At 37.2% G+C, this 13,330-nt stretch overlaps 1 protein-coding gene across 4 annotated transcripts in view; it reads right to left on the reverse strand.

Annotated features, from left to right (window-relative positions):
• LOC129727509 (connectin-like) overlaps positions 1–12,912 on the reverse strand; it is a 558,070-nt gene extending 545,158 nt beyond the window's left edge. For all 4 annotated transcript variants that reach the window (XM_055685399.1, XM_055685398.1, XM_055685397.1 and 1 more), the window contains exons 1-2: positions 12,618–12,912; positions 1,322–1,897 (exon numbers count right to left, since the gene is read on the reverse strand). The gene's annotated coding sequence lies outside the window, so the exon portion shown is untranslated. The remainder of the gene's footprint in view (positions 1–1,321; positions 1,898–12,617) is intronic.
• Positions 12,913–13,330: the final 418 nt, after the last annotated feature.

The following is a 13,330-nucleotide window of genomic DNA, read 5'->3' on the forward strand; positions in this document are numbered from 1 at the left end:
TTACTGCTCACAGGCAAATACGAGGTAATAAATTAATCACTTTCCAATTACTTTTAAAGCCACCAAAAATTTGATTTCAACTGGTGGATATAAACATTAATTTGCAATCATCATTCCGCCTCGTGGATTTCCGTCAAAAATAATTATATGCAATCATCAACTCCAAAAAAAAAACATTCTTTTTTCGGATGGACTGCCAAAATTTTCCCGGCGATCTCAAGTTTTGCCTGCAGTGAGCCTCGCAGTGAAGTGTAATTTTTGAATAGATCCCTGAATTCCCCGCTAGCATTCAGTTGAGACTGAAAACCTCCGCTAATAATTGGTTGTGTTTTCGAATAACATTGAAGAACATTCCTTCTTCAATTAATCAGCAGAAAAAGCACTAATCAATCAACATGAAGGGTGTTCTAGTGCATATTGGCTTGATTCAACGAAACATGTTTTCAAAAATCATTGATTTTTTTTCTTCAAATTTATACTTGATCCCGCGCTCTTTGAATTAATCTTAACATATTAAAGACGTTCAATCTTTAGTTGAACCACTGCTCCAATTGGCAAACTCTTGTTGAAAGTTCATAGTTTCCATTCGCCAAATCCTGATGACATGGACTAAGAGAAAGTAAACTTTTAATGGCCAGTCTCGGTCGACTTTTGAGGTGTGCAAGCTTCCTCATTGGAAGAGTCCGAGCATCTTATCCGGTTTATAAAATAAAACTTTTTTGTTGAGAAAGAAAAATCCACTGAAACTGGAGAGCAGAACCCCTCGTTCGAACTGAAACACTTAGAGTTGAAGATTAGTTTTCATTAGGAGCTATGTTTTGTGATGAAAGGTCAGCAGGTCGACAAAAATAACAAGGAAGAGACGAAACAGTAAAACTTTTTGCATGAAATTTCTAATCATGAGACTAAGTACAGAAATGTCCTGTCACGGTGTTAAATGGTCCCTCACAAAAACAGTTTGATGACGGCAGAAAATGTTGGTGAAAGTAATCTTTTTTTAATTTTAACAATCACAGTCTGTTGGACTAGATTCGTTTTTTAATTGCTTGGTATTATTATTTGACGTTGGCGCGACTTTTGATGATTCGTATTCACGTGAGAACTGTTAAAAATCCCTCAGCATACCTTGTTGGAGATCGTTTGAAAAGTAGAGATTATTTCTATCACTTGATTCGCCGTTGTGATTTTACTTATCTTATTGTATTGGCCCTCAAAATAGCAATCAAAATTTAAAAAATTCTACATGATTCATAAAATTGTCAGATAGTCTACATATACTGTAAAAAACCTAACCAAATAGATATTCTTAGTTCGTACTTACCAATCAACAGTCTGTTGCTCACAAGCAAACACGCTGTAAGAAGTGAATCTCTGATTTGATTAAACTTCACTAACACACAATCAATTTGCAATTAGCATTCTGCTTCAAGGAATCCTGTTTAAATTATTTTACAAAATCAACACATTAAAATAAGCACGCTTTTGTCGGGAAAAACTTTACCAAACCGCGCGATCTTAAGTTTCGCCTGCAGTAGGTACAGACTTCGCAATCAAAAGCTATTTTTTTTGGATAGATTTTCAATTTCCCCGATAGCTATCGGTTGGGCAATCGAGCGATTAAACTTTACTGACTTTTACTGATAATGGTTGGATCCGTTTTCGCAAATAAACAAAAGGGTAGAAAAAAAACTAAATCACTTGAAAACACGTTCACGTGCCCCACACTGCGCACTCCTGGGCCCGACTACAGTGGATTTCGCCCGAAACCGAAAGGGTATTGGTATTCCGCCGGAATCTCGACACCTGGCGCTAATGGCGGAAATCAGTGTTTATTTATGGTTTTTATTTTGTAGCTTTTTGCAGTGACTTTTCAACCGTAGTAATACTGTCTGTGTGTCTGAAATGGAGAAAGAGAAAAAAACAGTTTTCGGTTACCCATCAGAAGCAATACACATAAACTTGTTTGTAAAAACTGTTTGAAGAAATATTTTCAGAATATGAAATTATCTTGTTTTCGATGTATTCAATTTTTCACTGCTTTCGAATCAAACTTGGTATATTTCAGGGAGTGTCGTCATCAATGACTTCAAAATTATGGGTTTCCTTTTTTTTGAGATGAAAAAAATACTACAAAGAATGAAAGTGTATTTATAATTTAAAATTTTTAAATTATAAATACACTTTCATTCTTTAATGAAACAAAATATTTAGGAGTATTTTATCATTGTATTCTCAAGTAGTATGCCAAATAAAAATATTTTCTTTCCAATTTTAATTTATTTTGTGTTATTTTTGGTAGGGTACTCGACTAACTTTTTTTCTTAACACCACTCATAAGCTTAAACACGGTGCTATCTCGGGTCATTTCCACCTCTTTCGGTCAATCATTCATTGGATATATCAACATTGCCTTCAGCAAACAATGCGAGTAGGTGTTAGGGTACCTTGCTGCAGAAATGTTGAAATTGGTGGGAAGATAATAAAACGAGAATCATTCCCGCGTCATCTGTATTTGCCAATGTATTTGGCGCAATGATGAAGAAATTAACAAGCTGCTATCCGACGTTCAGGGAGATGTTCTGCCGAATATCTAAGCTTTTTTGCTCCCAAACAAAACGGAAAGAAGGTACAGTTCGAATAATTCCCAGCTTTGTAAAAACTAAAATCAACCGTCTTTTTAAAGGCAACCACTTGTTTTCTATTAAAGCAATAAAAATGTGTTTTGCCTTTAATTAAAATATGAAATTTGATACAGAATTTTCATCTAGCAGGATTCCGTTCCAGCTGTTTTGTTTCGACGGTGAAGTGGTACTCTACCTTTAACCGTGTTCCAGCATTCTTCAACGTTATTTCCGAATGACTTCAAGTCAGTTTAACTGTAGACTTACGTTAAAAAAATCGATTAATCTAACGTTGGCGAATCGTTTTCGACCCATGTATATTTTGTATGATAACCCATGAAGAGAAATTGATAAAATATGGGAAATACATATTGTTCGAATCGTCCTTCCGTGAAATTTCACAGATTATTTCATATTCGTTTTTACTGCCCGTTGAAATGACTTCATCACTCGACTTTTTTGAGAAACGACTAATTTCTTCATTAGATATTTGTTTCACCAACTCTACATTTCAAAGAAATAAAAAATTGTCTTCGTTCCAAATAATGTTGATAATAATTCTACGAGTATATACTACAAAATAAGACTGAAATATGAATGTCATATGGGTCATTCCATACGAAGTGTCCACGGAAAAGAATAAACTTGGACACGACCATCACGGATTTGGCTCAAAGCTGGGGGTGTCTTACGGCTATAAACTATAAAATAAATTAATTACGAAGTTTACAACTATTTTCGTAAAATGTTATATCTCGAGATTGGCTCATATTACTACGGGATGGTAGTTGTTTCTTACGTGAAATTTTCCAAGAAACATGATGAAATTATCAAATTTAAAATAAATATGGCTGCATTTGCCGAAAAATGTAAATTTAGTTTTCAAATACAAAAATAATCTGTCTGGCAACACTTCTAGTCAAAAATTATATATATTTTGGATTCCTTGGTTTATTTTCTTTGAAAATCATCTATCAGTATTTTACGTACGTCCTACATCTATGAATTGTAAGAAAAAGAAAAACGGATTTTGAACAAAAATTGCCTGACTTTGTCACAAAGAGGAGGGTCCCACAGAGCGGGGGGTATTCCAATTGACACCAAAATTGGGATTTTTTCATAGTGAACCTAGATGAATAATTCCCCCAGTTTTGAGCCAAATCCGTGATGGTCGTGTCCAAGTGGCATGTACACTTCGTATGGAATGACCCATATTCATGAAAACCGCATTACCAGGGACAGCGGTAAATCGCAAATTCGCGGAAGCCGCGAATACCGCGAAATCCCGCATCGGCCGCGAAATTAACAAAAATCCGTGAAATGCCACGAAAACCAGGAACACGGACAAATCTAAAGAAATGGGCACCTCGAAAAGGCTTCCCGGCAACGGGAAGCCTTTTCCTACGCAACCAATAAGATGGAATAGTAGGGGTTTCTGGGAAAAAACGTACCAGTTAGCGGAAGTAGATCATATTCTTGTTATAGCTGAGAGATAAAACCAATTTTGTATACTGATCAAAACATATAAACCCTGATTTATTCGTTCGAACTCGCATCTGATACTAAAAAATAATAAAAAATACATAACACACATTTTTAAAGTGAGTGTAATAATTTATATGAGTCGTCAATCGAGGCAAAATACACCCTTGTTGGGTAAAATGCACCGCAAAACCTTAATTAATCCACCTAGCGGTGAGACCCAGCCTTTCTCATTCGAACTTATGATTTGTTAAAATAGATTTACACCAACACTTAAAAAATACAACTTGATAATTTCTGTGGGATTTTATAGGTACCTTTTTAAACCTTTGATTTGATTTGAGTGATTGCTATACCTTTCCAGGAGAAAAATAACTTTTTTTGAAACTTTTTTTTTGCATTCAATAACATTTTCTGACATTGTATTGCTGGCAAAATGACAGGATCATTATAGAAAGCATAGATTCAAATAATAGAATTATTACTTTGTTATTAAAATGTTTCATTAAAATGTTTTTGTTGCTTTTTACCCCAGGTACCCCTACCACTGTACAACGAGATTTTGTCAGCCTGGGTTTAATTGTTTTCAGACGGTTCTGTTACTAGATCCTCTTCGAGCAATGATTTTGGCGATTGGGGATCTGCATGTTAGAGTTCCAGAGTGTGCAAAATCGAAGTTGCAAGATGTACCTGCTTAGTTCAAGTAGCAAGAATTATGGCATTTTTAAAAATACGCAACAGTAAGAGTGATATTATAATTTTGTTAAGTATTCGAAACGCGGACGGTTTCTCGAACTTTTCCGGTTGTCAAATAAATATTTATCGATTCCCGGAAACTCGGTAGATGCGGAATGCAGCGTGAGTCAGAATAACATGAATAATACGTGCCTGCCGACACCAAAATATGATTGAAAACAATTTGACACAGTAGTCCGTACTGCAAAGAAGTCATGAATAGTACGATTGAATTACCGTATATTACATTACATAAAACAGTTTTTTATTGTTTTTACCAGAAATAGCACTTTATTTAACGTTTTCTCAAAAAAAAGGGTGCTGCGAAATTACCGCGAGTTTTGAATATTTTCTATTTTGCCAACCGCGAATTTTCAACGTTTTTGCCGCGAATTACCACTGTCTCTACGCATTACATTATGACGGGTCGAAAACGACCTAGCCCGATCTAAAAGTCCCAAAACCGAATATCACTGCTGTTATCTAATGAAAAACATCTGAAGAGGGTTTTTTACGATGCCTTAACGTTCAAGCAACAAAGTAAAAAAAAAATCATTCCCCAAAAAATGGGTTGAAAACGACTCTTACGTAGGTCTACGGTTAAGAACGCCTCTCGGCAAGGTTATCAAGTATTTAGGAAGAAAGAGAGTTGAAAGAGAACTATAACCGAAATTTTCTGCTCACACCATTAAATTGATTAACCCCAATAGAGTGTATTCTCATACCTATTGCAAAAAATACTTTGGGGGTCATTCACATACCACGTGGACAGCTTTGGGGGGAGGGGTTGGCTAATGTCCACGGTCCATACAATTTTTTTTTAGAATTTATATGGACAGTTGTCCACGGAGGGGGAGGGGGGGTCAAAATCGTTAAAAATCTGTTCAGGTGGTATGTGGATGGCCCCTTGACATAAGAGAGGCTATCGAGCGGGGGCCTAGTGTGCTTGGTAACGTCTCCGCCAACCACGCTCGACGCCTGGGTTCGAATCCCACCGCCGATATAGGTGGCGTGATCCACTCACAACCAAATCAACTGGTCTAGATTCAATCCTAGCCAACACCGGGAGATTTTCTGAGGTGAAAAATCTCTGGGATCACGCCTTCCATCGCATGAGGAAGTAAAGCCGTTGGCGCCGGTTCGTTGACGACGGGTCGTGAGTTAGGGTCCTGGGTGGAGTCGCCTCCCTGGACGTCGGTGATTGACACAACAACAGTGGCGGAAATAGACCGACGGAAAATAAGCGAGAATAAAAAAAGAGAGGCTATCGTAAGTTGAAGAGCTGCGAGGTCGCAACGTTACAGGGTCCGCTTTGACAAATGGATGGTTGTTAGTTCAAACTTCAATAGAATCAGGGCCTATCGATGGCGAAGGACTTAAGCCTGGGTTTTTTGAAATAGAATACTTCTCTCAGGAAGTTCGGCTACATAGGGGTGTGAAATGAAAATCTAAAACCGAAAAAAGGGAAAAATATGTCCAATTTCAAATGCTAAAAATCGGTTAGTATTCGATGGATTTCATTCGTTCTTGCAGCAATAGATTAGAAAATCTTCTAAGATTCTTCCCAAAAGAAGATAATTGTAATTCTATTATTCACACTATTGTACTATTGAAAATAGTCAAGCCTTGTCAAAACTAAAAATTCGACCTCTGATTGGTCGTTATATGATTGCTCCCCAAGCACGGTCGACAAAATCATATACCTTGCAATTTAAAACATGCTATTTGGCCTATATAAGAGCCTGTTTCAGCCGAAGCCGCTCATAATAGTATTAGACAGCGACAACAGCAGTTGTCCTCCCTTAGCAGCAGCACTAACAGTGCAGTGGATACCACGATGGCGGAAAGCGGCCACAGCTGTGGCGTAGCAAAGGATAGCACACTAGTTGCAGCGGATCTCAGCATCGATAGCGGCTGATGCAGTGAGACACTTTAGTGAAATGCAGTCTCGGTGCGATAGTGGGCACTAGTAAATGCATTCAATGAAAAGTTGAAATGAAAAGTTGAAGTTGAAGTTTTGAGTGTTAAATCAGCTTTTCACTGTTTATTTCATCACAAGGAATACTTTATTCGCACTGTCAGTGATAACGCAAAGATGTGATCGGCATCTTGTCCGATACTAAAATGAACAACAAATTGTCCTTTTCAGGATGAAATAAAAACTTGAATGAAGAGTTAATATTTTCTAATGAGTTAATTCACAGTTTTAAATTTGTAAAAGTTATAAATTTTATTTTATCTCGATGTCTCAGAACGTACTCAATTATCTTATCGTTCAGTCGTGAACACGACAGCCGAAACTTTCATTATCTGCATAAAAATTATTTTTTTTGCATAATCAAAATTTAAAAACAAGCTCCAATCATGACAAGCAACTCACTATATTATTGAAAATGGTAAATCCTTGTTGAAGCGCAAAATTCGATTGATCTGATTGGTCGTTAACATGATTGCTTCCCAAGCACAGTCGACTGAAACATAGACCATGCAATTTGAATCTGCTCTTTGTCAGTATAAGAGTAAGGATGGGAAATAACGACCGATATGGCCATCAATAGTTATCGATGATTTCTTGCTCCTATCGATAACTATCGATAAGTTTTTCATCCCTATATAAGAGCCTGTTTCAGTCGAAGTCGCTCATAATAGTTCTAGACAGCGACAACAGCAGTTTTCCTCCCTTAACAGCAGCACAAGCAGTGCAGTGGATACCAGCGATGGCGGAAAGCGGCGATTGATTTGATTAGTCAACGTTTATTTACTAGAAAAAAATGACTGACACACAAGCAGCCGGGTTATCTTTCTTGTAAAAGTATTCTACTTCAACCTTGCGGTCGTGGCTTTGCACACAACCCTCCTGTTATTTTCCTTCTAGTTAAATATAATAATACTGTGGCTGACGTATGTTGGTTGTACATTCGACTGAGCAGTCACAAAAGCAGGAAGAACAACTTGTTTTATACTGTCACTGTGGACAGTATATAAAATATGCCGTTCTACTTGCTTTTGTGACTGCACAGCCGAATGTACAACCAACATATATCTTGATTGGCTCCGTTAAACATTAATTTGTATTGTGCCGTGTCAGATAAATGTTGTGTAAAAAAAAACCAAAATACATTACATTTCCATAGTCGAAAACCAACATTTATTACTGTGGCTAACTTTTAATAAATAAGTCTTTCTTTTAATAAAACTTGCCAGAAGGACACATGGTTGAAACTTCTCCGTGGAATCATAATTGGTGATACTTGGCATGGGAAACTAGGCTGGTATAGTAGAGCAGTTAGCATAATAGGAAGGGTTAAAACATTCCAACAAGCATAGATCAACAATAAGCGTAGCACTCATTTTGAATAGTGGTATTGCTAATGATAAAAGTGCGTTAGACACCGAAGCAGTGATAAGCCCATGCATGATAAAAAGAGGTTGAAAATCAAATATTATTATTATTATCATTATTATTATTTTTTATTTCCATCTAACTTTAGAGTCTACAAGAAGAGGGTGGGGAAAAGTCACATAAGCATAAAAACCCCATATCTATTTTGCTACCTTACTTCAAACACATAAAACATACATAACTTAGTTCTAACGCATAGAAAATCTTGTTAGGGTCAGTGATAAAATAGTGGTTCAGTACTTCTAGTTGTAGAAAGTGTATTTGAAACATAATTTTCACTTGTGCCTTGTGTCCTTGCATGTGTATAGTTTAATGTGTATAGTTTCATGAACTCAATCCATTTAATCATTTTTTTGAATAGACCAACCCTTTTTTCTCTTTTAAGGAGATTTTCAGCCATCGGCTGTTTCATCTCTGACAGGGGCGACTCGTGGCTGTTGAACCAACCTGTTCAACTGGAAGTTCTGAAAATCAGAGTTTGGGGAAGTAACTACAATTTTATCCGCGAATGAAAGCAAGTAATTCCCATTGTTTCTATTTAAAAATAAAACTACAAAATAAGAAAATAAGAGTATGAAATTGGATTTTAGATTCATTTTTTGTCTGACGTCCCCATGTGCATTGCACAGGTTGCACCTATGGACGAGTCGCCCCTGATCTCTGACATAGGGCAACCATATTTGTCACAATTTATTTGTATCATAATATTGTGAAAAATGAATCGTGAAATACGTATTTCATTGACTTTGGAGCTAGAATTAAATATTATTCGAATAGTTGAGAAAGAAGATCTAGTAATAGCTCAAATAGCCCTGCAATTTGGTACTCATAGGACGTCGAATTGAAAATTGTAAAATCTCGCGATTCCGCAATTTCATATAAACAAGTAATAGGCTCTCCTAACTATGCTAAAGAATGGGCAGTACAAATCATATTGATGTTGCATGTATAATTACCTTTAGAAAGTTTGCAAAAGTGCTATGGTGATAAAAATTATTATCTTTTTTTTCTTCATTCGTTTGTATCTTGAACTTATATTTAATTGAGTTATGAGAGTGAAATAATCTCAAAATATCATGAATTTCAATTGAATCCAACAAATTAATCACATATTTTATCATTTCGCTAAAATCTCGATTTCGACAAATTCACGTGATAAAATCGAAAAAGCACTGTATAGGGTTTTAGTTAACGGACGACGGAAGTAATCTGCTCTGGATCTCTAATACCTGGCTCGGGTACTAAATTTAAGCTGCTCTAATAGTGAACTACAGTCAGTTTCAAATGAAAAAAGTTTGGCAGCAAAAATACCTTTGGAAACTTACCGTCTTTTCTCCAACGTCGTAATACCCAGCAATTTACAACGAGCTTCAAATGGAGGAAAATCTAAAGGGTTGAGCCATAGTAGGTTCTTGATGGCGTACCACAGAAACATCCATTGATTGCATTCCGATGCTTTCAGTTCTTTTGATCCAAATTACGTGATACAGTGACCAAATGACAGTAGAGGATTTCAAGTAACACCGTAGTAACGCAAAATATAGATATCAATGGCAAAGCAGATCATTGAACTCCAGGGCAATTTTAAACAAGAATCCGAGCTGTGGGTTTGCTCTATCAATCTCAAACTGCTGAAGCTTTCGAAAGGATCGTTCAGAGTCAAGATAAACGTCTATGACCAGCGATCGTGTAATTGAAGCGGTGAACTTCGCAGCTCGACTTATAATGAAACGAGATTGTTATGCACTTTCCAACACTAAGGGTCATTCGGTTGACATTACATCAAGTAGCAAATTTGGTCAAACGATACTGTAGAATGTCACAATCAGCCAAACTTGTCACTTCGTTATACATTTTTAAGTCATCAGCATACACGAGCTTGCATCTTCCGGTGAATAGATACGTAGCATCGTCATAGAATAAAATAAACAGGGTGAGCCCGAGATTGTTTTCTTGGGGCACACCGGAGTAGTTAGTAAATTCCTGAGACAAAGATGTCCCAATTTTGACTAGCCAATCACAGAGGTAAGCAAAAAATTCAAGCTATTTGAACTTTTTGAGAATTACGTTATTATATTTTCTCATATTTCCCTACCCTCAATCCAAAAAAATGTTGCAAACTTTCAAAACTGCAAAATAAAAATGATATAACAGCAATTTCTTCAAACTGATATTCAGTATGCTCCGTGTATATTATTGTCAGTGAAAATCATGCTAGTGAAATAAACGATATGTCTGATTTAATATCGAAATTATTGCATCTGAGGAAATCCATTGCATGAAGTTGGTGAAGTAGATAAGCATCTACATTCTCAACCGCATAAACATCGCTAAAGTAACACAGCGTATGCGAAATCACAGTAATGCTGCACAGTAAGTCGGCATTATCACTGTCAACTGATTGGAGCTGAAAGTAAACTTCATTATTAATTTTGTCGCGTTGTTCATAGTCGGTGTGAACGTAACTCGAAGATAACGAAAAAGAGTCATAGTGATTCACTAAACTGCAAACAAAATCATATCAATTAGAAATGTACAGTGGTGGGCACCGCTAACCGAAAATTTAACGACGCTAATCGCTAAGTCGCTAACCGGAAAATTTAGCTCGATAATCGATAATCGCTAAACGCTAAACCCACATTAGCGGAACTTTCGCTAATCGCTAATCGCTAACTTTTTAATATGTAAATAGTCATATCGCTATATTTATTGCTCGTGTTTTGTAAGATTTGGACCACTTTGATCTGTTTTGGTTAAACAAACGAAAACAATTACTTCTTTAAGCTATTTACATAGGGTTACCATTTCGTCGGAGCTATAAATCAGGACAATTTTTTTTCAGCAAAAATTTGTTCTGAGCTATTGTTATTTTTTGAGGCATCAATAAATAAAACACGTAATTTGAGATTTGCACTTCAAAATACGCCAAAAGCCTCATATTTAACGTATTTCTCGAACGATTCAATTTTGCAACTTTGATTTATTAGGCGTTAGTAGATACCTTAAAAAATGCAACACTAAACTGTTTGAAATAAACTTAATTGTCAAAAAACGTTTAACGATTTCAACGACTAGACAATTCCTCTCATTTGAAATACCAAAGAAAAAAATCGTTTGAAATAAGTTCGTTTCTTCCCGGAGTCAAGATGAAAGTACTGAACAGTTTGCTTCCTCTTTGAATATCCGGCATCATTCAGAAAAATCAGGACAAATGCTAAAATATGAAAAATAAATCAGGACACTCCAAATGGATCTCAAAATCAGGACATGTCCTGCTAAATCAGGACGGATGGTATCAATTTACAGTAAGAGGTTCACGAAACGGTAATCATATTTGATTTTGTAAAAACAAGAATAACAAAAGTTATTTAGCTTGCATTGAAAATAGATACTCTTAGGAATGTTTTCATAAACATTCAATTTTTATCTGAATCGAAAAAGTAGAACCAAAGTTGTCATAATTTCAAGCGCATTGCAATTTACCAAAGTTCTCGATGTGCCGAAAATTCAATCTAGACCTTGTGCTTGTTCTTCAAAATGCTCCTGTGGCTTGTACGATAGCTGGAACTCCATTCTAGGGTAAAAAAACTGACAAAAGTAACTTTCGCAGTAAAGTATGTTCATCTTTCGAAGCAATTTACGTACGCCATCAGCAATTCACAGTTTTTCTAAATCTTTCTATTTTCGCTTCTCTACAAAGTTTAGCGAACTAGCGATTAGCGTTTCGAAGGCCAAAATTTTAGCGACGCTAACAGTTTCGCTAACCAGCTCAAAAATTAGCGAAATCGCTAAATCGCTAACTGAATTTTAGCGTCGCTAATTAGCGAATTAGCGAATCAGCGGAATGGTGCCCACCACTGGAAATGTATGCAACAGGTTTTTGTTTCTTGTACATGCTGTACTACATATCGCGGATGATTCACATGCTCATTTATTTACAAAACGATTAGTTGTTCTAATCACCACAGTAAATAGGTTCATTAAGCATATTGAACATATTGTAGATGCCTATGCTATTGTGTTGCGTATGACATTCATTAAAAATAATATCGACTGTTTCTTCATGACTACATATAATGCTAACAATGACAATGCATCATGAAATTTTTTCAATCGCATATGGCGAATCAAAATACCAGTCGTCATTCACTGCAATTAGTCCTTAAAAACTGTGAACTGCACGAGTAATTTTTTTCCAAGTACTCCGAAGCACAATCGTAATTACTAGCTACAACTTCAAAGCAATACCCTTGCGTCATCAAACAACTGCAATCAATCACTAACCGGTGAAACCATCGGAAAAATTGCTCTCAAAAACCCCATAAACTAACATCATTTATTTCCACCCATTCGGGCACCCCACTACGGAAACACACCTGAAAGGGCAACACGACACCGGTACAAGCGGAAAACCAACCCCACGAGTGTGTTTTTCCTTTCGTCGCGTTGACTCCGTCTACCGTCTCCTAGTGCAGGAAAAAGAAAACAACCGGCGAGCTTCAAACCACGAAAAGGACACTTTATCGAGCCGAAACGAACGCACGCACCGTACACGCGATCGGTTTTATGCGCGGTGCCTACCTCCCTTCTCCGAGGGTCTGCCGGGTGACGATAGTTGATTTCGCAACGTAGCTTGCCGACTAGCGCCAAACGACTGGTTTGATAATCTTTTGCACTGGTTGGCCTTTGCACCGAGATGTTCAAAAATAGCGGTTTTCTGCTCTGTTTTGTTCGCAAAATCGCAAATCTTGCATCCCGCAAGACCCCAACAGCAAGTCCTCAGCAGCTGCAGCAGCTATTGGGAACGGTCAGGCGCACAGTTGCATTTCTCGGACTCGGTTAAACCTTCGGCTGTTACTGTGACGTCGCGTGGGAGCGACCTGTTGCACGATGTTTCACGTGCAGCGTCGCACTAACCCATTCCACCCTTGAAGGAGTCGTGAGAATGTTTCACCGGAGAGTATCATTTTTTCGCCTCTCAGTATTCAGCAATTGGGAAAATGAGCTCCCACCGTTAGCCGAAGCTGCAGAACCGAAGTCTCACGAAGCTGGAACTCTCCAGCATCCGGCAACGGGCTCCGTTGCTCTG

Source organism: Wyeomyia smithii, chromosome 3 (genome assembly GCF_029784165.1).
Source record: "Wyeomyia smithii strain HCP4-BCI-WySm-NY-G18 chromosome 3, ASM2978416v1, whole genome shotgun sequence".
Lineage (NCBI taxonomy): Eukaryota > Metazoa > Arthropoda > Insecta > Diptera > Culicidae > Wyeomyia > Wyeomyia smithii.